The 27,986-nt window shown below is 46.2% G+C and overlaps 1 pseudogene; it reads right to left on the bottom strand.

Annotated features, from left to right (window-relative positions):
• Window positions 1-36: 36 nt before the first annotated feature.
• Window positions 37-27,986, bottom strand: LOC136536306 (uncharacterized; annotated as a pseudogene).

Genomic DNA, 27,986 nt, shown 5'->3' with positions numbered 1-27,986 from the left:
GATTTTCCAACTGAAACCGGCAGCCCCAAATAACGCTCACTTGTTGCAGCCTCTAAGATTGAGAGTGTAATTATCATATGATCTTTAACATGCTAGTTAGTATTTGGGCTGAACATAATTGTTGATTTATCTTTATTAATTACTTACCCAGAAGCTCTTTCATAGACTTCCAAGATACAACCTAGTTCTTGTGCATCACTTGCCCTTGCTCTCATCAAAATTAATGAGCCGTCTACAAAGAAAAGATGGTTTACTCTTGGTGCTCCCCGGCAGATTTTAATGCCCTCAAGCTTATGCTCTTGTTCAACTTTCTGTAACAATGCTGAAAGCCCTTCTGCACATAAAATAAATAGGTAAGGCAAAAGAGGATCACCCTGCCTTAAACCCCATTGAGGGATGATTCGATAAGTGTAGGAATCATTGACTTTAATCTTATATGGGACCGAGGAAACACATTTCATAATAAGTTGCACCCATCTATGATGAAAACCCATCCTCATCATATTTTCTAAGAAGGTCCACTCCACTCTGTCGTAGGCTTTACTCATATCAAGCTTAATAGCAGCCAACCCTTTTACCCCCTTCTTTCTAGAATTCAAGTGGTGAATTAATTCGTAGGCCAACAAAACATTATCTATAACTAACCTTCCTAGCACAAAGATACTTTGAGAAAGAGAAATAATCTCAGGCAAAAAATTCTTAAGCCTATTGGCAAGCACTTTTGAGATAAGCTTGTATAAAACATTGCACAAGTTGATTGGCTGTAAATCTTTCAGAATCTTTGGTGAGCTATTTTACAATTACAACAATAATTGTATCATTCCACCCATCAGGTATTGGCCCACCATTAAGGACATCAAGAACTTCTTTTTTAACATGCTCTCCAATGAGAGACCAGAATTTCTTATAAAAGATAGAAGACATACCATCTGCACCCGGGGCTTTCAAGTCACCTATGCTCACAAGAGCATTCCATATTTCATCTCCAAAAAATGGAGCGAGTAAGGCTTCATTCAATTCTAGGCTGACTCTTGGGTGTACACAATTCAGCACCTCATCAAAGGAAGAATATGCATGAGACATAAATAAGCTCTGATATTGATTAGTAATAAAATTCTTCAACTGCTCTCCAGCCATAAAATTCCCATTATCATCCATTAATTTTGTAACATGGTTTTTCCTTCTCCGTTTTGAGGCAAATGCATGGAAAAACATGTATTCTGGTCACCTTTCAACAACCATGTGTTATGAGCTTGCTGCTTCTAGTAAACATTTTGCTGGTCTTGCAAATGTTCGAACTTATAACGCAAAATGTGTTGTTGGCTTACAGATTCTTGAGAAATTCCCTGTCTCCTCCACATCCCCAGCTCCCTTCTTGTCGGTGTTTTTAGACCACTAACAAGTAAATTTATATTTGTGCGTCTGGCTCGGATGGTGTGCTCGAAAGACACAAGGGTTTATACTAGTTCAGGCAGAACGTCCCTATGTCTAGTTCGCTGCTGCTCATGTTACCAGCACTTGGTTTGTAGTAGGGGTTACAAATAGGTAAGAGAGGGAGAGGATCTCAAGTCTCTAGTGGAAGGATTGAACGGGTGCTGGAAGCTCACTTGTCACTTAGTCGTGTGCTTGTGTCATGCTCTTGTGTTTAGATCTCTTATTTTTTCTCCTCCTTTTATCCCCCCATCATGAGGCGCCCTGCTTTCCCTTTTATAGACAAAGGGAAAGCACGAATTACAGAGGAGAACAAGTAGAAGAATGAGAGAGAGAGAAAGGCTTCTAGGGTCGTTGGGTCCTTCTTCTCCTTCATGTGGGTCTCGCTAATCCTGTAGATGTCAACAGGGACAGCTCCATGTCGCGGCCCTATTCGTCATCCGCCAGTCATGGCGTTCCACTCCGTCCCGTTAGACGTCGTGGTGAACAAACGCGCCTGTCAACGTCCATACTGAGGATTAGGCAGAACAACATCGGCACTTCTAACACTGTTCTTGATGTGAATCCCTAAGTATGGCCCATCATAGCCATGGGTTACATCGAGATGTGTCAGCCTCTTCCTTAGCATTAGAGTTTTGACCCAGGCCCATATGCTAGGACCTGGAGTGGTTGGCGGTGGTATGGGTCCCCGTCGGACAAGACAGAAACTGCGTCCTTGGGGTCAGGCGAGATGGAGCCCATGGCCTTGGGGTTGGGTGAGATGGAGCCCACACCCAAGGGGTCAGGCGAGACAGAGCCCGCACCCATGCGGTCAGGTGAGACGGAGCCCGTGGCCTCGAGGTCGAGCGAGACGGAGCCCGTGGCCTTGAGGTCGGGTGAGACGGAGCCTGCGGCCAAGGGATCAGGCAAAATAGAGCCCGTGCCCAAGGGGTCGGGCGAGACAGAGCTCGCGGCCTCGACGTCGAGCGAGATGGAGCCCGCGTCCTTGGGGTCAGGCGAGATGGAGCCCGTGCCTAATGGGTCGGGCGAGACGGAGCCCATGGCCTCAAGGTTGGGTGAGATAGAGCTCGTGACCTTAGGGTCGGGTAAGACCTTTTAATACATTTCAAGCCATGTGGGGATGTCAGCGTGGGCGCTAACTCCCTTGCTTTGGGTATCCCTATTATTGATACCCGATAGTAACCCCTGAGCCTGCGGAGGAGTAGAATACTCCTTTGGAGGCTTTTCCGGATGGGAGGACTCTAAGGGCCTTGACCTTCTTTTTTTAGCCCACAGCGTGTCCTAGTAGGGCAGCGATTCTCTTTTGTCGTGATTGGTCTTCTTGGGGGCATGTAACCATAGGATTTGGGAGGTCGAAAAGATTTTTCTTGATTCTGACCCCTAGGATCCGATCGGTCCGCTGTCGTACTACGACTGTGCGTTCGGTCTCCTTGCGAGTCCAACTTCCCTCGAGCCCCCACGTGTAGCAGGGGTTCGGTCGAGGGTCAGCTCGTCTTTGTGATCGTCATCCCTCAAGCGTTTTTTAATAAAACGAAGGGACTGAGCTGTGCCATGTTTTTCTTTGATGGACGAAACATGGTGCTCGGTGAGCTGTTAATGGGATAGTCTGAGTGGGGCCCCGGCTTCCCATTTGCGGGGGTCCAGCATGGGTTAGCTGGTGACTGACTCCAGACTCTTGGCGGCCAATCCATATAAATCTTGGGTTCGTTCGACTAGTCCCAAGGGTTCATTACCTTTCTTCAAGGAAAAACCATGGACTGGGAACCAACCAAGACTCGAACGTGGGCCTAAATGCCTGCGGCGCTCGTGCGCCCAAGTACTAGCTGCTAGTGGGCCCATCCCTTTCCACCCTCGCTTTAAGTGCCCTAGAGCTGCTGTGAATCCATTAGAGGGCCAGCCTTCGAACTCCTGAGCCTGAATGGGCCGTAGGAACATTTTTAGCTCCGTATCCCACCTTACCTGTGATGGTTCTCAGGCCATCTACTGGGCGAACCATCATTCGGCATGTCCTTTGAGGGCGTGGCTAGAGATAGCGTGCACATGATCTTCGGAGGGAGGTGATGTGATGTGGTGTAGTGGGCGCGTGAATCTAGGTGGACGGTTCACCTTCTCGCCCCGCTCCATCTTATAAATAGCGTCCTTCCCCTTCACATTTCTACACATCAAAACCATAGCCTTACCTTTTATGTTTCTCCGCCGCCGCTGTTTGGATCTGCCGTGCTTGCTAATTCACCACCGGAGCCCTAGATCTGTAGCTTCCGCTTCTCTGTCCTCGCCTTTGCTTCTCCATAGCGCCTCCATCCTCCATGGATTCATGGTACCACTTCGATGTTACCCATATGTGCATGGAGGGCCTCGTCAAGTGTGGTGTTCTCTGTAGGAGGACCGATGTGGTGGATTGGCTTGTGCCTGGCCATGAGGATAAGCCGGCTCCACCCAATGGCTATGTTGTCTCCTTCGTGCTCTTCCACGAGCGTAGACTCACGGTTCCTCCCCACCCATTCTTTTGGGGTATGCTACACCACTATCAAATCGAGCTACAGCACTTGAACCCTAATGGGATCTAGCATATCGTGGCCTTCATCATGATGTGTGACGAGTACCTGGGGATCGAGCCCTACTTCGAGCTCTGGAGATATTTCTTCTCCATCTCCTTGATGAAGAAGGAGAGAGGTCGGGAGACCCCGGTGCCGATGGGATGCGTGGGCATCCACCTCCAAGGGTAGCGAGCGGTTGAGTACATGCCCTACCAGCTCTCTAGATTCAACAAGGGGTGGTACTCGCATTGGTTCTACCTAAAGAATGACCATGCCACCCCCTTGCAGGTCTTCTCTAGGCGTCTGATCGAAAAGGTACCACTATCAAGGAGAAGATGAGGATACGTGACCTCCTCGAGGCCATCGTATTCCTAAAGACCCATGGCCTCTATGGGGTTGGTGTCATTGGGGGTATCACGTGAGGAGGGTGGCACCGCTAATGTCGCGCGTCCTCTTGCTGTACGGGATGACGCCCGTCGCATAGCTCGTCAGGACGACGCTCGCCTAGGGGCTGCTCCATGATAGCGAGGTCAAGCAGTGCATCAAGGAGGCCATGTGGAGGGCGACATCATGTTCCTGATCCTAGGGCATCCCATGATGTGGCTGGACACGTGCTTCATCGAGCTACCAGTGAGGTTAGTCTTTTGGGAATCTATCGCGCTGCTGCTAGAGCACGCGGCCATGAGAGCGGCGAACCATGGCGTAGATAAAAAAGGAAGAAGAAGAAGAAGAATGAGGAGGAGAAGAAATGACAGTTGAAGTAGCGAGCGAAGCTGCAACAAGGGAAGTAGCTTCAAGATTCATCAGTAGAAGAGGAGGAAGAAGAAGAGGACGGGGAGGCGGAGGATGATGGCTTCATGTTGTAACACCCTAGGTGTTGGGCTTCCACTAAATTGCATGTCATTTCATAAACATATGCATCATCTATGTCATCATGCTATTATCACTGAAACATGCATATGCAACATTTGCAATTCTGTTGTTTCATACTTAATTTGCTTGAGATTGGTAGTAGTGCAACCTGTGAATGCAACATGAATTTCTCATACCTTGAAATATGGCAATATGGTAGTAATGTGACAAGTGTAAAATAACAACAAAGTCATGAAACAGGTGAAACATTGCATTGCAACAATTGAGTGAATTGATTATTTTATGCTTCAGCACATGTGATCATTAGAAAATTAGTATAACAATTGTGTAAAGTGGTTGATCATGGTCTAATACACCTTAAATACACTTAGGGTAATTGTTTGGACATTGTTCATGTAGATCAAGATGACAAAATTGCCCCTTGGGAGAAGTTTGACTTGAATTGACCCTTAGAGTGCCATAGTTTGACTGGTTCAAAAGACCAACTTAGAGACTTTGCATCATGGTGCACTCTTTACCAAAGTTGTAGCTCATTTATCAAGGAACAAAAGTTGTTTTATGATCAACTCATGAAAATATGTGGAACAGCCTCAAACATGGCCCACAAGTCAAAATTGAAGGCTAATTCAAACACTTGAAAAATTTCTAAGTGTTATAACTGGATTTAGTTTCGTGTACCCAACTTTTTCACCTTGTATCTCCCTAACAAAGCCAAACCAGCTCGAGCTCCAATAATAAGAGTTGTAGTTCACATAACTTTGGCATGATCTAAATCATCACGGATTAGGAGCTAATCATCATCAAACTTGCTCTGTCAGTCGGTCGTTGGATCACTGAATCGGTGAATCAGGCGAGCTACAGTGCTGACCATTTTCAGAAAACGTTCGACGTGTGTATGCCACGCATCGCCGGTCGCCTGATCACGCTACCATGCACCGCGAGCATCCTGGCGCTGCTGGCCATGACATGAGCACCCCGCGCGCCTGCCCGACGCACTCGCCGCTCCATTTGCTTTTCTTTCTCCTTCTCCGCGCGCAGCGCTGAGCCACAGCCGCCCTCCATTTCTGACCAAGCGTCGCCGTCGTCATGCACGCTCATCACTGCAAAAACATGCTGGCCATCTCGCTCCTAGCCTCGCCGTGATCCCCTCTACCACCTCCACCGTTCAGTCGGTCCACTTGAACCTAGGTAAGGGCCAATTCGTCATTTCTTTCCCCGCCGCCATGGCTGACCTCACCGGAGATGGCGTTCCATGCGGCCAACCGCCACCGCAGCCTTACCGTCCCTTCTATCTCTTGCACTAGCTGCTGTGATTGCTGCTGAAGCTCGTAGGGTCACCAATTAGGGCTGCGACGCCGTTGTCTCGCCAGAGCCGACCGAGCCGTGGCCGAGCACCGCCATGGCCGTCACCACCCCCTCTTGCCGCGGTAATAGCCAAAATTGATGGCACCGCTTGATGCGCATTGATGAGGCGAGCACCGAGGCATCGCTGACCTCGCTGGAGGAACCACCGGCGACGAGTTGCGCCGCCGTCTCCTTCTCTTCCCGTGTCTGTCTCGCTGACACGCGGGCCCCTTTTGTCAGTCGCCGATGCTGAGGCGGGAGCCAGCCTGGGCTACGCTATGTTTTGGGCCACGCCAGCGCGCGCTTCGTGGGCCGTCGTGTCCTTCAGGCTGGCCCAGCAGTAGAGTAGGATTCAAATTCATTTTCGTTTTATTCTTTTCACAGATTTGTATAGATATTCAAAAATATGTATCTCCTAGTTGGTAGATTCAAATGATGTGGTTCCAATTTTGTTGAGTTTGTGATAATGTCTAGTTTCTATTAAAAATATAATCCATGCCATGTTCTGTTATGAAAATGGGAGTTTTCATTTATCTCTTTTAATCATGCAAGAAATAGGGGTAATTATATCTTTTTCTATGTAGCTCCAAATGGCATGAAATTTTTATGGTGTACTGATCATATCATGAATAGCTTGTAGTTAAAATTTCACATATTTTGGACATTGTATGTAGGAGATAGAAAATTATCTTGTTTGCATGAGTGGATCTTGAGTGGATTTTCATAATTTTTCTATAGATCCAGTTAGGGTAAAAATTGGTGAGTGCTATTCATATGCTAGAATGATACTAGGAAAAATAAGACATCTGTTGCTTGACACTTTTCAATAGAGTTTCCTAATTATGCTAAAAATAGACATGCCACCTGTTATTTTGGGTACAGCAAGTTCTGCTTGCTCAATGGCTTTGAATTTTTTATGGTAGTCTATGTGAAGCATGAGATAGCTACTGTAATTTTTGTAGATTTTTATGAATAGTTTTACTATATATTGCTTTAATCACCTAATTAACTAAATAAATTTGAAAAGGATATTAAATAATTTATTTAGAAGTTGGCACTATACTTTCTAGTGTTCCTCTGGTATGTGCAACAAGTTGATAAACTTGGTTTGGTTAAATTATGCTTTTGCATCATCATTAAATAATTAAGTTAGTAACCCTGTCAGTTCTGGACAGATTCTAGGTTTACTGGAATTCGATTTGGTTAACGTAAAAATCATGCTTTGATGTTTACATATGATTTGTAGAGAATTTCATAAGCTTTCCAGAATGTCCTCATGCAAGTCATTTGGATTTGTAGAACTCTTGTTGTGATTGAAATAAGGGACTACTTGTGTGCATATGAAACTTTAAATATTAATTTATGTATGCCTTTACTATTTCTAAGTTTGTGGTAATGTTCCTAGGTGTTAGACCTTTAACTGAAGATGAGCATCTTTATCTTAGGTTATGCAAGTTAGGTTAGTTGATCTTGTTCTTTAAGTTAAGTTAGATATATGTTTAAAGTGATTTGAATAGAGCTATTTTACTCGGTAAACGAGTGTCTAGTGATGCTTTCGTAAACACTTATTGTGATTCATTCATCATGAGCATCATGTCATTCCTTATGCATCCATGATATTTATCTTGTGCATCGGCATGCAAGGAAGTAACACTGCGGGAATTCGAGGAACCGAGCGAGCAGCAGCAGCCGACACCGGAGGTTCAGGAAGTGCAGCCTTTAGGAGAAGTGCCAGATGAGGTCGCGTTGAGTGCCCGGATCACCATCCTTGCAACTTTATGAAAGGCAAGCCCCAGAGCATATTAAGCCTCCTAATTTTTGAAATGCAGTTATAGTATTATTGTTACATATATATATTGTTGCATTAAGTTTAGGTGTTGGTTGCAAACAATTGCTGTATTGGTTATCCAATCCTTGTCTAGATATTGATACCCTGAATCCTATGTAGCTCAGGCTTATGTAGTGCTTAGCCTTGCTTAAACATGGTAGAAGTCAGGTGATTTCCTATCACCTGCGAGATATAGGAAGATACACATGGCACGGTTGGCTATATTTGCTATCATGGAAAAGAACCAGTCTTAATGAGAAATGAAGACCGGACGGAGGCTTGCCAATTTGCAGTGACTCCGTCTGTGTCGATTAAGGACTGAATCTTGGAGCCTTTCCTGTTCATGTTGAACGCATGCCTCTCTCTTAGTTGGTCGGGTCTGGAGACCGACCATGAAGCCGAGTAGCTCACCTCAGGCCGGGAGTCGATAAGTATAAAGTGCGCCTCGGAAGGGAGCCGTAGGCGTGAGTCCAAGGGCAGGTGATTTAAAATTCCTGATTGTCCTGGCAGAAGGGTGATCCCTGAGAGTGCTGGCGCTGATCGAACCCGCGAATTTGGTTCCTGAGATGTCCCAAAGGTGACCCATGGCTACCCTTGCTAAGTATGCCAGGGTGAGAGTTAGGAATACCCCCTCAGCTAAGTTGTAATTCGATTTGAGTCACCGTCTCTCCCGGTTAGTGAGAACTTGATGGGCTTATCTCCAAAGTAGATACACTAAATAACCTAATGGTTCAGAAATGATGATATGATGATGACAGCCTTATTATACCTGCTATGGTTAATATTGTTTGCTCCTAATAAGTGAGTGCTCTAGTACAGGTGCTAATCTAGTGGACAGGTAAATGATGATAAGCTTGATGCTAAGTTTAAATTGGTTACTATAATCATAAGCTCTTTTATGCAACTGTGTCAAGCTAGCCCACCTCATAAGCCTTGCATGACCCTTGGTGTCTTTTATTTCTGGTTTTGATGGGTAAGTCTAGCTGAGTACCTTCTCGTACTCACGGTTTATCTCCCACCTATTGCAGATGACCAGTTCTACTTTGGTTGTTGCAAGTACTGCCTTCTCCCAGCTGGGGATGAAGACTAGACTGTTGGGTGCGGTCTCTACTAGTTCTCGTACCTGAAGATGCTTTTGTGGGACATGACTCAGACTTGGCAATGTATTTGAAAACTATAAAGTTATGTACTAAACTATGTTGCTTCCGCACATTTGAACTTGGTTTGTAATATTTTATTCGAACTCTGATGGATATAATCCGAATGCTACTTGTGAAATGTTGTAACAGATGATGTGTTGTGTTGAATCACTACGATCTTGGTTTGTATGTCGAGAGTTGGTTGAAATCCTTCGTGATTTCTGGACTACCGGGATTATGGGAGCTTAAGTACAGGAATTTGATCACCACGGTGATTGTTTTTGTACTTACGTTCTTATGATTTGGTCGGTTCTGTTACAGCTAGCATCAGAGCAAGATTCGACACTAAACATGTCATTTGTGTATTTAAAACAAAAGTATTTGCAAAAATCCTATATTAAATACTAAGTATTGCCAGTGGTCGTATCCCTTATGCCCAAATAAGGACTCTTAGGTGGCTTATTAAAGTACTAGCTTGGGGGTTCCTGCTTGTTTCTGTTTCATCGTCCATACGGCGTGCTATGGTATGGATGCCATCCGCTTGGGTGGTAATGTATGGATCAAATACCTCTATGCTCTGGTAAGTGGGAGTTGTGAGAGCATGACCGTCCAACCATCGGTCTAGGGAAGAGTAGTTGTGGTTGCTCGCATACTTACATGTTCGATCATGTATCTATGAGAGTACTTAAATGTGGGTATCTCTGACGGGTAGTTGTGATACTAGAGTATATGCATCAGGGGATGTATGTATGAAAGTATTTAGTTTACATGCCTTGTTGGGAAATTATTGGGCTAAAATGAAATTTTTCTGCAGGTACACTAACAACGTATCATTGTAGATCGACTAGCTACCGTATATGAGAAAATGTATGTATGCCACCGTATATTTCGCTAGCCTTTAAAAATTTTCTAGGTTTGTGAGGATGTACGGATCATGCATGCATCATGTGCAAGCATACATGGCATTTCTTGCATTACTACCTCCTTTAAAATTGATGGTCCCGGCTAATTAAATTTCGTATCCCTTAAATGATTCTCCCCTTACGTTGCAACTTTTTGCTACAGATGGCGCGCACGAAACTCACTGCTCGCAAGTCCACTGGAGGCAGGGTGCCTTGTCATCGTTTAGCTCCTCGTGAGCCCCGTTTGGAGCCTACTGAGGCAGAAAGGCTGAGGACAGAGCTGGCCCGAGTGACTGCTGAGAGGAATGCGGCTCAGCACCGTTTGGAGCAAGTAACATAGGAACGGGACCAAGAGACCCTAGAGGTTCAGAGGTTGATAGTTGCTCACCACAACTGTGAACGTATGTTGATTCACGTGATGAACCAATGGAATGAAGCCTAGCACGAAGAGAATGTGTTGAGAGCACGACAGGTGGAGCTAGAGCAGCAGTTGGCAGTTGCCGAAGAGTACAATGACCATCTCCATGAGGAGGTTGACCTGTTACATAATCAACTTCACCCTCTCCTGCCACCTGATGATGAGGATGAGATGGGCTCTGGTGTCATCATGGCTGAAGGTGATGATGGCATTGAGGTCAATGGACCTGAGCACGTTCCACCTGATGAGGAGGAAGATGAGGAGTTAGAGCCTGCTAGTGATGAAAATGGAGGAGAGATCTTCGACACTGACTCCGAGGCATAATTTAGCTTACTACTTAGCTAATGCGCTAGAGCTAGTCTTTTGTTGATCCTCATGCATGAATGAGTAGCTTTGTAATAAGTTAATCGTTGGGATGTAATATCGGACCCTCTGTTATTTCGGATGAAAGTTTGGAACCACTATGGCTTGGATGTAACCTATCGAACGTATTAAGCTCCACGTAAGTGAGCTTTTGATGAATTTCTTCTTTGCGGTCTATAGATCTCGTTGTTGGTTAAGTTCATCGCATTTATGTGTCAATTAATGCGCTTGATGAGTTGTGTGATTGTGATGAATGATTGTGCCTCTGCTGATCATATAAATGCATTCTCTCCAATGGACTCAGTTTGGCATAATTATACAATTCATCTACAAAAATTTCCACATCGTTAGTGCTCATTGGCTATACATTTTGCAGATGGCTTATAACCTTCGTCGCGGTCGTAGCATGGGAGATGAGGAACAACCTCCTCCTCCACCGCCCACACCAGCTGAGCTAATGCAGACAATCATTGAAAGTCAGCGCATGCTAGCTGAGGCTATGCGCCATATGGCTAACCGTGATGACCGACATGTCCGCCAGGGACCCGAGCCGAACTAGTACAGTAGCTTTAAGGACTTCATGGACACAAAGCCTCCTGTCTTTTGTGAGGCAGAAGAACCATTATAAGCTGATGAATGGTTGAGCATGATAGAGCAAAAGTTTGGATTGCTCCGTTTGACAGAAGGCATGAAGGCTTCGTATGCAGGACACCAGCTCCAAGGCCCTGTAGGCATCTGGTGGACCCATCATAGGACCACCTTCCCTGCAAACATCGAGATAGTTTGGGATTAGTTCTAGGCAGCTTTTAGGGGACACTTTATCCCTCCTGGTCTCATGGCCATTAAGCATACCGAGTTTATGAAGCTAACCCAAGGCAACAAGAGTCTTAATGAATACCTCCAGGCATTCAACAACCTGGCGAGGTATGCTCCCGAGTTCATCGATACTGACGCCAAAAGAATAGCTAGTTTCAAGAGGGGACTTTCCCCAAAACTGATGAAGTCTATGGGCAACTGCAAGTGTGTCACCTTCAATGATTTTATCAGTGACACCCTGACTCAGGAGAATAATGATAAGATATATGCTGCTTCTAAGACCCGTAAAAGAAACTTTGAGGCCGGAGCTTCTCAGTCTAAGGCTCCAATGGTATCCAAGACCTAGTACCATCCACCCAATGCTAATGTCCGGTACCGCCCACCTCAGAAGAAGAATCAAGCTAAAACTGGTTTCCGCAAGGGGTACATAATTTCCTTGCCAAAGAATACCTCTGGGCAGGGCAGCTCCAATGTCCCACCAGAAAACAGGCCATGCTAGAACTATAATCAGCCTGGTCACTGGGCTAATAAGTGTCCCTATCCTCCCAAGAATGCTCCAGGAAATGTCCATCAGGGGCGTGTGCACTACACTACTATGGAGGAAATTCCTGCTGGTGAAGTGGTCACCGCTGGTAAGTTCCTTGTTAATGATCACCCTGCAGTTGTGCTCTTTGATTCGGGTGCTTCGCATTCCTTTGTGAGTTCTACTTTTGCATCTAAGCATAAGATGAATGTGATTACAATTGTCAAGGGTGGTTATTGTATTAGTGCTGCTGGAAATAATATCATGACTAACCAAGTAGTTAAAGATGTAAAGATTAAGATTGGGGATCGAGAGTTCCTTACAGATCTTGTAGTTCTATCGGGGATAGGAATCGATGTAATCCTAGGAATGAAGTCGATGAGCGGGAATGGAGTGTTGATCGATACATCAACCCGTGTGGTAATGTTGAGGGATCCTGTGGATAAGAAGGGTTTTCTAGTACAGTTACCTTGTGATATCTCTATCCACAATACAGCCAATGCTACCCTAGCCAAAGCCATTGAGGAGATACCGGTTGTCTATGAGTTTCTAGATGTCTTTCCTTATGACTTGCCTGGATTGCCTTCGGACCGTGATGTAGAATTCAAGATAGAACTCATTTCGGGTATGGCTCCTATTTCTCGAAGGCCCTATAGAATGCCACCCAATGAGTTGGCTAAGCTGAAAAGTCAGTTGAATGAGCTATTAAAGAAAGGTTTGATTCGGCCTAGTTCTTCTCCTTGGGGTTGTCCAGCTATCTTTGTGAAGAAGAAGGACGAGTCTCTGCGCATGTGCATAGATTATCACCCCCTTAATGATGTTACCATCAAGAACAAATACCCTCTTCCTCGCATCGATATTCTGTTTGATTAGCTCTCCAAAGCTAAGGTATTCTCCAAGATCGATTTGAGGTCTGGTTACCATCAGATCAAAATTTATCCTGAAGATATACCTAAGACAGCTTTCTCTACTCGTTATGGCTTGTTCGAATACCTTGTCATGTCCTTTGGGTTGACAAATGGTTCAGCACACTTTATGTACCTGATGAATTCTATATTCATGCCAGAATTGGACAAGTTTGTCGTCATGTTCATTGATGATATCCTTGTATATTCTCAGAATGAAGAAGAGCATGCTGAACATCTGAGAATTGTTTTAACTCAGTTACGTGACAACTAGCTTTATGCTAAGTTCAGCAAGTGCGAATTCTGGTTGAACAAGATACCTTTTCTGGGTCATGTGTTATCTGGAGATAGAATTTCGGTTGACCCTACTAAGGTGCAAGAAGTCCTTGAGTGGAAGGCACCTACTATAGTCACAGAAGTCCGAAGTTTCCTAGGATTGGCTGGCTACTATCGTCGCTTTATCCCGGATTTCTCTAAAATCGCCAAGCCCATGACTCGACTACTTCAAAAGGATGAAAAGTTTGTGTGGACTTCGAAGTGTGAAGAGGCTTTCCACACTTTACGGACCTTACTAACCTCTGCTCCTGTATTGGCACAACCTGACATCGAGAAGCCTTTTGATGTCTACTGTGATGCATGTGGCACCGGTTTGGGGTGTGTTCTTATGCAGGAAGGCCGGGTCATTGCTTATGCTTCGCGCCAGCTTCAAAAGCATGAAATCAATTATCCTACCCATGACTTAGAACTAGCCACGGTTGTTCATGCCCTGAAGATTTGGAGACATTACTTGCTGGGTAATGTGTGCAACATCTATACTGACCATAAAAGCCTCAAGTAAATCTTTACTCAACCCGAGTTGAACATGCATCAACGACGATGGTTAGAATTAATCAAAGACTACAACCTTCAAGTGCACTACCATCCTGGTAAGGCAAATGTGGTTGCTGATGCCTTAAGCAGAAAGGCCCATTGCAATTCCTTAGTTAGTGAAGACTTTCATCTGGCACACCTCCTTCATCCTGTAGTACTCCACAATATCACTATGGATTGCTCTCTTAGAAGTTGAATTATCGAACTCCAGAAGACTGATGTGGGTGTGTTTCATATCAAGCGGAAGATGAAAGAGCAAGAGACCAAGCACTTTAGGGTCGATGACAAAGGAATTCTCTGGTTTAATGATAGGCTTGTAGTACCCAAAGACAAAGAACTTAGAAATCAAATTATGGCTGAAGCCCATTCTTCTAAGTTGTCCATCCATCCTGGTAGCAGTAAAATGTATCAAGATCTCAAGCTGTATTATTGGTGGACCAAGATGAAGAAAGAAATCACAGCTTACGTGGCAAGGTGTGATAACTATTGCAGAGTTAAGGCTATTCACATGAGGCCTGGATTATTGCAGCCACTCTCTATTCCTGGCTGGAAGTGGGAAGAAATTAGCATGGATTTCATTGTTGGATTACCCACTACCAAAAAGGGTTGTGATTCCATCTGGGCTATCATAGATTGTCTAACTAAATCTGCTCACTTTATTCCGGTCAAGTCTACCTATCACCCTCACAATTATGCTGAGATTTATTTTCAACAAGTGGTACGTCTCCATGGTGTACCCAAATCCATTATTTCAGATAGAGGACCACAATTCATGGCTCGCTTTTGGGAGTGCTTACATCAGAATCTTGGCACTCATCTAATCCACAGTTCTACCTATCATCCGCAAACATCGGGACAGACTGAGCGTGTTAATCAAATTCTTGAAGACATGCTTAGAGCTTGTCTTATCTCTTGCAAAGGCTCTTGGGAGGACTGGTTATCTCTCGCTAAATTCTCTTATAACAACAGTTATCAAGAGAGTATCAAAATGGCTCCTTTTGAAGCTCTTTATGGCCGCAAGTGTAGAACTCCTTTGAACTGGGTGGAACCCGGAGAAAGAAGATTCTATGGTATTGATTTTGTAAAAGAAGCCGAAGAGCAAGTCCAAACTATCCAAAAGAATATGACCGCCGCTCAGGCTAGACAAAAGAGCTATGCTGATAAGAGAAGAAAACCTATTGAGTTTGAAGTAGGTGACCATGTTTATCTAAAAGTGTCCCCTATGAAAGGAGTAAAGCGTTTTGGAATAAAAAAGGAAGCTTGAGCCTCGATATGTTGGACCTTACCGTATTATCGAGAAAAGTGGAAGAGTAGCATATAAGCTCGATCTACCACGTGAGATGGGAGCTATATTCTCGGTATTCCATGTGTCCCAGCTGAAGAAGTGTCTTCGTATTCCCGAGGAAAGAATAGCGACAAGGAAAGTCAACTTGAAATCTGATCTTTCTTATGAGGAGAAGCCCGTGCAAGTTCTAGATACTCAAGAAAGAGTGACTCGTACGCGAGTAGTTAAGTTATACAAGGTAGTTTGGAGTAATCATAGTGAACGGGATGCAATCTGGGAGCGGGAAGATTATTTAAAGGAAAATAATCTAACTTTCTATATTAAATGGTACACTTTCCAAATCTCGGAACGAGATTTTTCTAAGGGGGAAGGCTGTAACACCCTAGGTGTTGGGCTTCCACTAAATTGCATGTCATTTCATAAACATATGCATCATCTATGTCATCATGCCATTATCACTGAAACATGCATATGCAACATTCGCAATTCTGTTGTTTCATATTTAATTTGCTTGAGATTGGTAGTAGTGCAACGTGTGAATGCAACATGAATTTCTCATACCTTGAAACATGGCAATATGGTAGTAATGTGACAAGTGTAAAATAACAACAAAGTCATGAAACAGGTGAAACATTGCATTGCAACAATTGAGTGAATTGATTGTTTTATGCTTCAGCACATGTGATCATTAGAAAATTGGTATAACAATTGTATAAAGTGGTTGATCATGGTCTAATACACCTTACCTACACTTAGGGTAATTGTTTGGACATTGTTCATGTAGATCAAGATGACAAAATTGCCCCTTGGGAGAAGTTTGACTTGAATTGACCCTTAGAGTGCCACAGTTTGACTGGTTCAAAAGACCAACTTAGAGACTTTGCATGACGGTGCACTCTTTACCAAAGTTGTAGCTAATTTATCAAGGAACAAAAGTTGTTTTATGATCAACTCATGAAAATATGTGGAACAGCCTCAAACATGGCCCACAAGTCAAAATTGAAGGCTGATTCAAACACTTGAAAAATTTCTAAGTGTTATAACTGGATTCAGTTTCATGTACCCAACTTTTTCACCTTGTATCTCCCTAACAAAGCCAAACTAGCTCGAGCTCCAATAATAAGAGTTGTAGTTCATATATAGATGATCAACTTTGTTAACTTTGGCATGATCTAAATCATCATGGATTAGGAGCTAATCACCGTCAAACTTGCTATGTCAGTCGGTCGTTGGATCACTGAATCGGTGAATCAGGCGAGCTACAGTGCTGACCATTTTCAGAAAACGTCCGACACATGTATGTCGCGCGTCGCCGGTCGCCTGATCACGCTGCCACGCGCCGCGAGCATCCTGGCGCTACTGGCCGCGACATGAGCACCCCGCGCGCCTGCCCGACGCACTTGCCGCTCCATTTGCTTTTCTTTCTCCTTCTCCGCGCACAGCGCCGAGCCATAGCCACCCTCCATTTCCGACCGAGCATCGCCGTCATCGTGCACGCTCGTCATTGCAAAAACGCGCCGGCCCTCTCGCTCCTAGCCTCGTCGTGATCCCCTCTACCACCTCCACCGTTCAGTCGGTCCACTTGAACCTGGGTAAGGGCAAATTCGTCGTTTCTTTCTCCGCCGCCACGGCTGACCTCGCCGGAGATGGCGTTCCACGCGGCCAACCACCACTGCAGCCTTACCGTCCCTTCTATCTCTTGCACTAGCTGCTGTGATCGCTGCTGAAGCTCATAGGGTCACCAATTAGGGCTGCGACGCCGTCGTTTCGCCGGAGCCGGCCGAGCCATGGCCAAGCGCCGCCATGGCCGTCACCATCCCCTCTTGCCGTGGTAATAGCCAAAATTGATGGCACCGCTTGATGTGCATTGATGAGGCGAGCACCGAGGCACCGCTGACCTCGCTGGAGGAACCACCGGCAACGAGTTGCGCCGCCGTCTCCTTCTCTTCCCCTGTCTGTCTCACTGACGCGCGGGCCCCTTTTGTCAGTCACCGATGCTGAGGCGGGAGCCAGCCTAGGCTGCGCTGTGTTTTGGGCCACGCCAGCGCGCGCTTCGCGGGCCACCGTGTCCTTCGGGCCGGCCCAGCAGTAGAGTAGGATTCAAATTCATTTTTGTTTTATTCTTTTCACAGATTTGTATAGATATTCAAAAATATGTATCTCCTAGTTGGTAGATTCAAATGATGTGGTTCCAATTTTGTTGAGTTCATGATAATGTCTAGTTTCTATTAAAAATATAATCCATGCCATGTTCTGTTATGAAAATAGGAGTTTTCATTTATCTCTTTTAATCATGCAAGAAATAGGGGTAATTATATCTTTTTCTATGTAGCTCCAAATGGCATGAAATTTTTATGGTGTACTGATCATATCATGAATAGCTTGTAGTTAAAATTTCACATATTTTGGACATTGTATGTAGGAGATAGAAAATTATCTTGTTTGCATGAGTGGATCTTGAGTGGATTTTCATAATTTTTCTATAGATCCAGTTAGGGTAAAAATTGGTGAGTGCTATTCATATGCTAGAATGATACTAGGAAAAATAAGACATCTGTTGCTTGACACTTTTCAATAGAGTTTCCTAATTATGCTAAAAATAGATATGCCACCTGTTATTTTGGGTACAGCAAGTTCTGCTTGCTCAATGGCTTTGAAATTTTTATGGTAGTCTATGTGAAGCATGAGATAGCTACTGTAATTTTTGTAGATTTTTATGAACAGTTTTACTATATATTGCTTTGATCACCTAATTAACTAAATAAATTTGAAAAGGATATTAAATAATTTATTTAGAAGTTGGCACTATACTTTCTAGTGTTCCTCTGGTATGTGCAACAAGTTGATAAACTTGGTTTGGTTAAATTATGCTTTTGCATCATCATTAAATAATTAAGTTAGTAACCCTATCAGTTCTGGATAGATTCTAGGTTTACTGAATTCGATTTGGTTAACGTAAGAATCATGCTTTGATGTTTACATATGATTTGTAGAGAATTTCATAAGCTTTTCAGAATGTCCTCATGCAAGTCATTTGGATTTGTAGAACTCTTGTTGTGATTGAAATAAGGGACTACTTGTGTGCATATAAAACTTTAAATGATAATTTATGTATGCCTTTACTATTTCTAAGTTTGTGGTAATGTTCCTAGGTGTTAGACCTTTAACTGAAGATGAGCATTTTTATCTTAGGTTATGCAAGTTAGGTAAGTTGATCTTGTTCTTTAAGTTAAGTTAGATATATGTTTAAAGTGATTTGAATAGAGCTATTTTACTCGGTAAACAAGTGTCCAGTGATGCTTTCGTAAACACTTACTGTGATTCATTCATCGTGAGCATCATGTCATTCCTTATGCATCCATGATATTTATCTTGTGCATCGGTATGCAATAGGTGTACCGGAGGGAGTAACACTGCTGGAATTCGAGGAACTGAGCGAGCAGCAGCAGCCGACACTGGAGGTTTAGGAAGTGCAGCCTTCAGGAGAAGTGCCAGACGAGGTCGCCGTTGAGTGCCCGGATCACCGTCCTTTCAACTTTGTGAAAGGCAAGCCCCGGAGCATATTAAGCCTCCTAATTTTTGAAATGCAGTTACAGTATTATTGTTACATATATATATTGTTGCATTAAGTTTAGGTGTTGGATGCAAACAATTGCTGCATTGGTTATCCAATCTTTGTCTAGATATTGATACCCTGAATCCTATGTAGCTCAGGCTCGTGTAGTGCTTAGCCCTGCTTAAACATGGTAGAAGTTAGGTGATTTCCTGTCACCTACGAGATATAGGAAGATACACATGGCACGGTTGGCTATATTTGCTATCGTGGAAAAGAACCAGTCTTAATGAGAAATGAAGACCGAACGAAGGCTTGTCGGTTTGCAGTGACTCCGTCTATGTCGATTATGGACTGAATCTTGGAGCCTTTCCTGTTCATGTTGAACGCATGCCTCTCTCTTAGTTGGCCAGGTCTGGAGACCGACCACGAAGCCGAGTAGCTCACCTCAGGCCGGGAGTCGATAAGTATAAAGTGCGCCTCGGAAGGGAGCCGTAGGCGTGAGTCCAAGGGCAGGTGATTTAAAAGTCCTGATCGTCCTGGCAGAAGGGTGATCTCTGAGAGTGCTGGCACTGATCGAACCCGCGAATTTGGTTCCTGAGATGTCCCAAAGGTGACCCATGGCTACCCTTGCTAAGTATGCCAGGGTGAGAGTTAGGAATACCCCCTCAGCTGAGTTGTAATTCGATTTGAGTCGTCGTCTCTCCCGGTTAGTGAGAACTTGATGGACTTATCTCCAAAGTAGATACACTAAATAACCTAATGGCTCAGAAATGATGATATGATGATGACAGCCTTATTATACCTGCTATGGTTAATATTGTTTGCTCCTAATAAGTGAGTGCTCTAGTATAGGTGCTAATCTAGTGGACAGGTAAATAATGATAAGTTTGATGCTAAGTTTAAATTGGTTACTATAATCACAAGCTCTTTTATGCAACTGTGTCAAGCTAGCCCACCTCATAAGCCTTGCATGACCCTTGGTGTCTTTTATTTCTGGTTTTGATGGGTAAGTCTAGCTGAGTACCTTCTCGTACTCAGGGTTTATCTCCCACCTGTTGCAGATGACCAGTTCTACTTTGGTTGTTGCAAGTACTGCCTTCTCCCAGCTGGGGATGAAGACTAGACCGTTGGGCATGGTCTCTACTAGTTCTCGTACCTAAAGATGCTTTTGTGGGACATGACTCAGACTTGGCAATGTATTTGAAAACTATGAAGTTATGTACTAAACTATGTTGCTTCCGCACATTCAAACTTGGTTTGTAATATTTTATTCAAACTCTGATGGATGTAATCCGAATGCTACTTGTGAAATGTTGTAACGGATGATGTGTTGTGTTGAATCACTACGATCTTGGTTTGTATGTCGAGAGTTGGTTGAAATCCTTCATGATTTCTGGACTACCAGGATTATGGGAGCTTAAGTACAGGAATTTGATCACTACGGTGATTGTTTTTGTACTTACGTTCTTATGATTTGGTCGGTTCTGTTACACATGTCACCCATCCCGTGGGATGATCTGGCCGCCGAGGACGAGGACCCGCCTTTGCTATAGGTGGGGACCTTCCTACGGCATGCCACGGGGCAGGAGGGGGAGGATGTGCCCCCAGAGCCGGCAGAATCAAAACGCCCCGCCTTGTTCGAACCTTCGACGGTGGCCTCAGAATCGATAGAGTTAGGCCACCTCACCTCACCCTAACCACCGCGCTAAGCTCGATGCGTGACATTGTCGCCCCGGTTGGCTAGGTATGATATGACCATGCTTTTGACACTCAGGTTCTCTTTCCGCACATCTAAGTCTTGTTTTCTTCGTAGATCCTTATGACCCGCAACCCAAAGAAGTCCCAATTCCTTGCTAAGGAGACACAACGGAATGAGGGGCTAGCTGCACAGCTCACTACCACCCATCAGGAGGTGGCTGAGCTTGCCCCTATCGCTCAAGAGGTGGCTGACCTCCAAGTCTGGGAGAGGGACGCTCATGACAACGCTCGCAAGGCTGAGGAGAAGCTTGTGGCCCTGATTGAGAGGGTGCGTACAGACGCTATGGAGGCCGAGCGGCTATGAAAGGAGCGGGATAATTTGCTCTAGGCTATAGAGGAGCTCTACATGGGGATTGACCTAGCTCGCCAGGAGCGTGCCAACGCTCAGCAGCAGATCGACCACCTCGAGGATGAGCTTCAGAGGGAGAGGGGCCTAAAGGTTGCAGCTGAGGGCGTGTCTATCGAGCTCGCAGTGGAGGTTGATCAACACTAAGAAGAGATCCAGTGCTTGGAGGCTGAGGTGACCCGGCAACACGATGAGGTGCGCAAGCTTCGGGCGGATGTGAACAGTAAGTCTCTAGTTTCCCTTGTTGTCTTTCTCCCTAGAATCCATAGTAAGCCTTTTGACACGGTCGGTGCGTGACTTAGGCAGGTCTCGATGACAAGCTTGGGGCAGAGGTGGTGAAGAGCCGTGGACTAGAGAAGGGGCTCAGCGAGGTGAAGGATACCCTTTAGAAGGAGAGCGACGAACATGACAACCTGCAAGTCGTCGTCTAGCTGGTCTGTGACAAGCTCGAGCTAGCCCCGAAGCAGGAGACAAGCTCTCTCGTGGTTCGTGCCACCCGAACCATGGACTGGGCATGTGATATGGTAAGGGGCGCACTTTGCTTTAGCGTTCACTAATTGTTCACGATCACCTGTTCTCATTACGAGAACATCGATCTGGCTATGATGAGCCAAGGCTTCGCGCTCGTCTATATCGACACAGAGCTAGACAACATCGAGAAGGAGGTGGCCCCCTAGGCGCATGACCTTTTTGCCAAGATAGAAGATGAAATCATTCCTCTAAGGGGTTAGTTTAGTCAGATAGGTCAAGCGGTGCATTTGTAATAAGCGAACAAGTTCCATCCCTTTTGTTTCGTTTAAACAAGTTTGTTCTTTTGCTTCTGTTGAACAAATTTATTCTTTCTCCCTTTTTATGTGTAAAAAAGGGTTAATGCATTCTGATCCTTCCTGTTGTTAAGACTATAGAGCTCGAGGTATGGGTGAAAAACTCTGATCACGCTGGTAAGCAAGATTGCCATAGCCGCTGGGGCGCAGATTTCTTATAGCCCGACCAGCTTTACTCAGCGTTCGTTTTCAGAAACCTTGTCTCTAGGTTTTTAATGTGAGAAAGGGTCCAGCACGGTGACTATTTCAGAAAGGATATATATACCCTTATCAGCCCCTGAGTAAGGCCTAACCCTTGTCGTTGCCAGGGTTAGGTTTCACTAAAACTCGACGAGACAATAGCAAAACTGGTAAGAGAAAGCGTTTTTTGTTTTAGAAACCTTTTCTTAGTTTTTGTACATACCCCTCCCTAGGATCTGAGCCATCGTCATGTGATCGCGCATTTGATCTCCTTGTGAGTCCAACTTCCCTCGAGCCCCCATGCGTAGCAAGGGTCTGGTCGAGGATCAGCTCGTCTTTGTGATCATCATCCCTCAAGCATTTTTTTGATAAAACGGAGAGTCTGAGCCGTGCCACGTTTTTCCTCGATGGGCAAAACATGGTGCTCGATGAGCTATTAACAGGTTAGTTTGAGTGGGGCCCTAGCTTTCCATTCGTGGGGGTCCAGCATGGGTCAACTGGTGAGCGACTCTAGATTCTCAGTGGCTAATCCATATAGTTCTCGGGTCCATTTGATCGGTCACAAGGGCTTGTTGCCTTTCTTTGAGGAAAAACCATGGATTGTGAACCGACCAAGACTCAAACATGGGCTGAGATGCCTGCAGCACTCGTGCACCTAGGTACTGGCCAGCCTTCGAACTCCTAGGCCTAAACGGGCCGTAGGAGCGTTTGCAGCTCCGTATCCCACCTTACCTATGATGGTTCTCGTGCATGTCCATACCAACGCTGAGCTGGACGACATCAAGAAGGAGGTGGCCCCTCGAGCATAGGACTTACTTGCGGAGATAGAGGATGAGATCATCCTCCCAAGAAATTAGTTAGGTAGATAAGCCAGGCGGTGAACTTGTAATAAGTGGGCAAGCTCTTAAATTTCGTTATGGCCAAATAGATAAGCCCAGTGCTGCTTCACCGGCTTGGAGCCTGGCTTGATCTTCAAGGCGTGCTCGGTGACTTCTCTCGGAATGCCTGGCATGTCCGAAGGTCTCCATGCAAAGATGTCTCTGTTGGCGCAGAGAAAGTCGACGAGCGTGCTTTCCTATTTGGAGGAAAGCCTGGTGCCGATGTGCACCACTTTGCCCTCAGAGCCGCTGGGGTCTATGAGTACCTCCTTGGCGCCCTCTATAGGCTCGAAAGACTCGACCGACCGCTTGAGGTTGGGTGCTTCTTCGACGACCTCCTCCCTGATGGCCGCAAGCTCTTTGGAGGTGACAATTGCCGTGGCGTGTTCGCAGCACTCGACCTCGCACTCGTAGGCACATTGGAAGGAGGTGCCAATGGTGATGACCCCACATGGACCCGACATCTTCAACTTTAGATAGGTGTAGTTAGGGACGGCCATGAACTTCGTGTAGCATGGGCGTCCCAGAATGGCGTGGTAGGTCCCATTGAACCCAACCACCTCGAAGGTAAGGGTCTCTGTCCTATAATTGGCCAGATTTCTAAAGGTAATGGGTAGATCGATCTGCCCAAGTGGTATGGTCTGCTTTCTAGGCATGATGCTGTGGAAAGGTGCCCTAGTCAGCCGGATACATGATCGTCGATGCCCATCGCGTCGAGTGTTTCAGCGTACATGATGTTGAGACCGCTGCCTCCATCCATTAGCACCTTGGTGAGCCACTTCATGCCGATGATCAGGTCAACCATGAGGGGGTACCTTCCTAGCTGTGGGACACTTTCTAGCTAGTCGGTCTGATCAAAGGTTATGGTAGACTCCGACCATCAGAGGATGGAAGGCGTGGCCAGCTTGGTCATATAGACCTTGCAAAGCGCAAGCTTCTGGGGATGGTTGGAGTCGTAGGCCCCCGACCCTCCGAAGATTATGAGGCAGCCATCTAGCATCAGAAATCCACCGTCCTTCCCCTTGACATTGTCTGTGGATGGCTTGGGCTCCTTCCTAGCTCTCCCTTGTTGGAGCCTTCGGACAAGAACCACTTCATAAGGACACAGTCCTTGAATAGGTGCTTGACCGGGAAAGCATGGTTTAGGCATGGCCCTTCGAGCAGCTTCTTGAAGTGGCCCGAGGTACCCTTAGCGGGCTTCCAACCCTCTTGCGCTCAGCATTGGCCATGAGTGAGCCCTCGCACCGCTGCTTGTTCTTCTTCTTTTTGGGGCGGTTGGAGGTGCCTTCGTCGGCATCCTTGTCTGCTTTGCCTTGCCCTTAGGGCAGTCGAAAAACACCCCGACCGGCTCCTCTCCCGAGGCATGGCTGGTGGTGATGTCGAGGAGCTCCTTGGTGGTTCAGGGGCCCTTATGTCCTAACTTGTGAACCAGGGACTCACAGGTGGTCCTAGATAGGAAAGCTTCTATGACGTCTGCGTTGACGACATTGGGCAGCTCTTTGAACTACCGAGAGAAGCATCGGATGTACTCATGAAGAGTTTCCCTAGACTTTTGTTGGAAGCTTTTGAGATCCTATGGGTTCCTAGGATGCGCGTATGTACCCTGTAAGTTTCCCACGAAGATATCTTTTAGGTCCGCCCAACTTTGGATTCCGTTGGGCGGAAGGTGTTCCAACCATGTTCGTGCCGAATAGGCCAGGAACAATGGAAGGTTGCGGATAATGAAATTGTGGCTATCCGCTCCACCAGCTTGGTAAGCAAGCCAATAATCCTCGAGCCATAGTCCAGGGTTTGTTTCCTCAGAGTATTTCTGGATGTTGGTCAGCGGTAAGTATCGTGGTGGGAAGACAGCGTTGACGATGTGTTGGCCAAAGGCCTAAGGTCCCGGCAAGTCAGGGCTCAGGCTTTGGTCCTCATCATTATCGTAGCGTCCACCACAACGAGGGTGGTAGCCATAGCTAGCCTCCTCCTTCTCATCACTACGGGCACGCCTATAGGCATCTAGGGTGTCACACGCATCACAGTGAAGGCTGAGACGCTCATGCACTAGGGCCATGCCACGCGGCCTACCACCTTGCTATGCCTAGTGGACTGACATGTCCCTGTCTGGTTGCTCTGAGGGTGCGTGCTGGCTAGCGTTGAACTCACGTCGCCGGGATAGTGAGCTTTTAGCTTGCTACACCACCATATGCTCGAGTAGCATGCGAATCTCATGATGGGCCCAACGATCCTCTGGTGTCATGGGCTTCGGAAGCCCCCAAAGCAAATCTAGCATGGCAGCGATATTCTGGCTTGCCCGAGTGAAGTATGGGAGGGCTTTGTCGTCCTCAATGATCCTCCAGTTCACGTCATGGGCCACAGCACACGCACGACCACCATCTCCGTGGTGCTCGATCTCTCGCTCGAGCTTCGCGCGTTCATGCTCAAGCTGGAGTTGTGCTTCTTCGAGCTCTTGGTGCCACGCCCTTAGCTGCTCTACCCGCAGGCATGGTGGGGCCCCTACATCCCCCTCGACCTCATTGTCAAAGTTGTCTATTGGGGTAGCCCCTCCCTCATGGATGCTTTCGATGTATCCCTCGGAGGTACCTTCCATGAAACATTCTCGCGAGGGGTGATGGCTCCCCTGCTAGAGTCAGAGTCGGAGGGCGACTCCAATTCTCCCACAAGAAGGTCGTGGAAAGATTCTATGACGTATTCGGTCATCGCCACAAACTCATCATTCGTAGGGGATGGGGGCGTGCATTGCACCACAATGTGGCCAATGGTCTCTACAACGTTGCACAGACTGAATGGGAGCACTATCAGGGCACTCTGGATAAGGTATTTTGGGGAGAGTGGCTCTCCTTCGGCAAGCTATGTCATAACATTGGCGAATGAGAAGGTGAGACGATGCAGGTCCTCTCAAGACGGTCGGGGTCCTAGGAAGGCGCTGAGCTGGCACTCTATCCTCCCATAATCGAAGCCGAGGAGCTGGTTGCTCCCAAGGGTGTGGGTCTCTGGTGCGTCCAGCTGTAGCTCCTCAAGCACCTTGGTGATCATGTCGAGGCTGGTGGAGTGGAGAGGCTAGACAGTGTTAGGAACCTGCGCCAACTCTCCCTCCGTCATAATGATGAAGTCCAAGTTCCCAAAGCGCACGTGCATGCCCAAAACCTAGCTGACGTCGTGACTAGCCATCTGAGGCATGATGTGGACGTCGAGATGTGCAAAAAGCCTCTATCTGGCGCATCAACTGTTGGTGTTTTTGGACCACCGACGAGTAAATTTGTATTTGCGTGTCTGGCTCGGATGGTGTGCTCGAAGGACATAAGAGTTTATACTGGTTTGGGCAGAATATCCCTACGTCCAGTTAATAGGCGAGAGAGGGAGAGGATGCCAAGTCTCTGGTGGAAGGAGTGAACGGGTGCTGGGAGCTTGCTTGCCACTCAGCCATGTGCTTGTGTTGTTCTCTTGTGTTTAGATCTCGTGTTTTTTCTCCTCCTTTCATCCCCCCTCCATGGGGCACCCTGCTTTCCCTTTTATAGACAAAGAGAAAGCGTGGGTTATAGAGGAGGAAAAGTAGAAGAACGAGAGAGAAGAAGGCTTCTAGGGTCATCGGGTCCTTCTTCTCCTTCACGTGGGTCTCGCTAATCCTATAGATGTCAACATGGATGACTCCATATTGTGGCCCTATTCATCACTAGCGCCATGTGCATGCATCATCCACCAGTCATGGCGTTCCACTCCGTCCTGGCGGATGTCATGGTGAACTGATGCGTCTATCAGTGTCCGTACGAGGACTAGGCAGAATAGTACTGGCACGTCCGACACTGTTCTTAATGTGAATCCCTTGGTATGGCTTGTCATAGCCATGGGTTACATCAAGGCATGCTAGCCTCTTCCCTAGCATTAGAGTTTTGACCCAAGCCCATATGCTTGGACCTGGAGTGGTTGGTAGTGGTATGGGTCCCCGTCGAACGAGATGGAAACCACATCCTTGGGGTCGGGTGAGATGGAGCCTGCGACCTTGGGGTCGGGCGAGACAGAGCTCGTACCCTATCGAGATAGAGCCCGCGGCCTCAAGGTTGGGCGAGATGGAGCTAGCGGCCTTAGGGTAGGGCGAGACGGAGCCCGCACCCAAGGGGTCAGGCGAGACGGAGCCACCTATGGCCTCAAGGTCGGGCGAGACAGAGCCCATGACCTTAGGGTTAGGTGAGACCTTTTAATACGTCTCAAGCCATCCGGGGAAGTCTACGTGGGGGCTAACTCCCTTGCTTTGGGTATCCCTAATATCGATACCCGACACTTCTCACCTTCTTAATTCTCTTCTCTAACTCACCCAACACATTTTTGTCCCACTCCTTTAACTCCCCGAGATCATTCTTCCGTATCACCATTATGCAGTCACATCCTTCCTCCATTGCCCCTCTCCATGCCTCCACTACTTTGGTTTCATAATCCTCTTCTTCCAACCACCTTGCTTCAAATTTTGTTAACACCTCCACTTGCTCCCCCCATGCCATACATTCCCTTGTCCCCACATCAATTATAATTGGTCTATGATTTGAATGTCTAGGATCTCCATTAGTAACCTTAACCAAAGGAAAGATGGATCTCTAGGCACTATTGGCAATGGCTCGGTCTAGCCTCTCCTTTGTAAAACTACTAGCTGAGCAATGGTTATTATGCTAAGTAAATGGATCACCCACAAACCCCAGATCATGAAGATCACAGTCCTCCAGTACCATCCAAAATTTCTACATATTTGATTTTGCTCTCGGCGAGCCACCTTCCTTCTCACATCTAAATAAAATTTCATTAAAGTCTCCGCTGCACAACCATGCCAAGTCAAATTTTGCCTTCAAATCATGCATAGTTACCCATGTGTTTTCCTTTTTATCACTTCTTGACTCACCATAAATACTAGTAAATCTCCATAGTAGCCCATCATCTTCCTTTATGATACTATCAATGTGGTATTCCGACAAGCTTTTAACCCCTACATCTACTCCATTTTTCCAAAATAGTGCCAGACCACCACTTGATTTGTTACTATCCATCGTCACCAAATTAGGCATTTCTAGCTTTCATCTCAACCACTCCATCCATTCCCCATCATGTTTAGTTTCTAGGAGGAAAAGGACATCAGGGGCCTCCCGCTTCTGGATATTCAGAAGTCCTCGAATTACCGGGCCATTCCCCAATCCCCGGCAATTCCATGTTATTAGCCTCAT

The sequence above is a fragment of the Miscanthus floridulus genome, chromosome 2 (genome assembly GCF_019320115.1).
Source record: "Miscanthus floridulus cultivar M001 chromosome 2, ASM1932011v1, whole genome shotgun sequence".
In the NCBI taxonomy this organism is placed as follows: Eukaryota; Viridiplantae; Streptophyta; class Magnoliopsida; order Poales; family Poaceae; genus Miscanthus; species Miscanthus floridulus.
This window is presented reverse-complemented; position numbering and strand designations above follow the sequence as displayed.